At 41.5% G+C, this 2,188-nt stretch overlaps 1 pseudogene; it reads left to right on the top strand.

Moving 5' to 3' along the window:
* Positions 1–356: 356 nt before the first annotated feature.
* On the top strand, positions 357–1,597 carry LOC125378272 (annotated as a pseudogene).
* The last annotated feature ends 591 nt before the right edge of the window (positions 1,598–2,188 follow it).

Below are 2,188 nucleotides of genomic sequence, written 5' to 3' on the forward strand. Positions count from 1 at the left end.
TAGATGTCAATAAACATAAGTCACGTGACTTGAGGTGTTGCCGTCTGTTAAAATTATAAACATATGGAAACATTTTCGGGCCATCTCGTATAGCTTTTTTTTCATTTTCATAGGGTTTACCGACGCCTTCGCGACAGGGATACAAAAGTTATTTGCCTACAGCTTTGACTAATGCTTACTTGGAAGTCAAAAACAATAAAGTTGCAGTTCATAGAGCGACATTAAACTTCTCTGTACCCGAGCAAACACTGAGAGACAGGATAAAAGGCACGATCAATGCTGACACTGTCAAGTCAGGTGCAACTCCAATTTTTGATGCGGATCAAGAAACTAGACTTGTTGACCATGTAACATACATGGCATCCATCGGATACGGATATACCAGGAAAGAGGTTGTCCAATTAGGGTCTAACTTTGATTGTCAGTTAGGAAAACGTGACCTGTCCCATCCATTATCTGTCAAGTGGTTATATGGTCTGTTGGAGCGATGTCCGGAGTTGAAAGTTAGAAGTGCCAAGTCTCTCACGGAACTTCGTGCCAAAGCAAGTTCAGAGGAATGCATCAACAAATATTTTGATGAACTTGCCATGATTATGGACAAATACGGTTTCCAATCAAGACCAGAAGCAATTTATAACATAGACGAGAAAGGAATCAACCAGTCCCATGTCGCACCGAAAATTGTTGGCTCAAGAAATTCCGTGGCCTACGAGATTTCTTCGGAGAGATCGTCTGTCGTCACACTTTTGGGATGTGGAAATGCTCTGGGCACATTTATTCCACCTTTCTTTGTATTTCCGGGTGCTAGAATGCGCAGTGAATTGCTTGAAGGCTGTACAGCGGGAAGTGACGGAACTGTTTCTGAATCGGGATGGTCAAATGGTGTTATATTACAAGATTACTTGGACAGGCATTTCCTTCGATATGCATCTCCAGCAACGCCGAATAGACGTTTGCTTCTTCTGTAGGATGGCCACAAGTCGCACATTTCTCCGTCTCTGATAGACTGGGCAAAAGATCACAATATTGTGTTGTTTGTCCTCCCGGCTCACACAAGTCATATTTTGCAGCCAATGGACGTGGGATGTTTCGGTCCGTTTACAAAAATCTACAATGCCGAATGTCACAAGCTGTTGAAGTCTGATGGTACCACAGTCAACAGATATAACATCGCCTCCGTAGCCTGCAGGGCATATTCTGCTGCTTTAACGCCTGGTCACTTGCAGTCGGCATTCAGAAAGTCTGGAATCTATCCCTTTTCGACAGATATGATTGATAAATCTGCATTCCAACCAGCTGCTTTTATCCACGCATCACACGTTGAAGACAAGTCGCAGCAAGTACCAGCTACTGACGACGTACACAGCCCACGTTCCAACCCTAACGTTGAGAAGGAAAATCTCGTCACTAACTTTGACCAAACCCAATTCTCTGTTGATCAGCTTCACGTCATTCAGAAGAAGCAAAGAAAACCACGTAGATCTATCCACAAGATCGTTAGCGGCAACGCCATAACTGAACCAGAGATAGAAATTCAAGTTAAAAACTATGTTAAAAGTTCAACTTCTAATCTTTTTTGCAACAAGTGATTCCCTATGTAAAGTCTTTTTGTTGAATGACCCTGGCTTTGTTGTCAAATAATTGTTTGACCGTTGTTAAATATGGGGTTATGTTTTATCTCTGAATGTTTGGGATGAAATATTTTAATAAGGACAGTTCTAAGTTGGAAACTCAACTGGGGCCTTTTCAATTGAATTCAATGTACAGCATGTACAGTTTCGATATTTCTGTAATGTGAATGCTACTTATGTTTGCAGAATGTCTGGATGAATGAATGAGTCAGTCATCTGCACAGCATCAATGGAAAAAGGGAAGCAATGAGGAACAAGAGAATAGTATCAGTGAGTGGTAAATATTTGAAATTATTCTGTTTAGTTCATCATGTTCATGTAGCTATTCTGCAAATATTTCTTCGGTTTGCTTGTTCTTTATCACCTGTTGGCATGGATGGCCTAATTATCAAAGGCACTACAACTTGCTGCGCATAGTTGCATCTCTTAGGCTTGACAGAAACCGATGGTCGTGGGTTTGAATCGAGGGTAGCATCATACACTTGCTTGTGGGTTTCATCAAAGTGGTAAACATGTAAGACCTGCATCACTTCAGGCTTTCTTCCCAAATCAAGCTT

Source organism: Haliotis rufescens, unplaced genomic scaffold (genome assembly GCF_023055435.1).
Source record: "Haliotis rufescens isolate VD_foot unplaced genomic scaffold, xgHalRufe1.0.p SCAF_12, whole genome shotgun sequence".
Taxonomy (NCBI): Eukaryota; Metazoa; Mollusca; class Gastropoda; order Lepetellida; family Haliotidae; genus Haliotis; species Haliotis rufescens.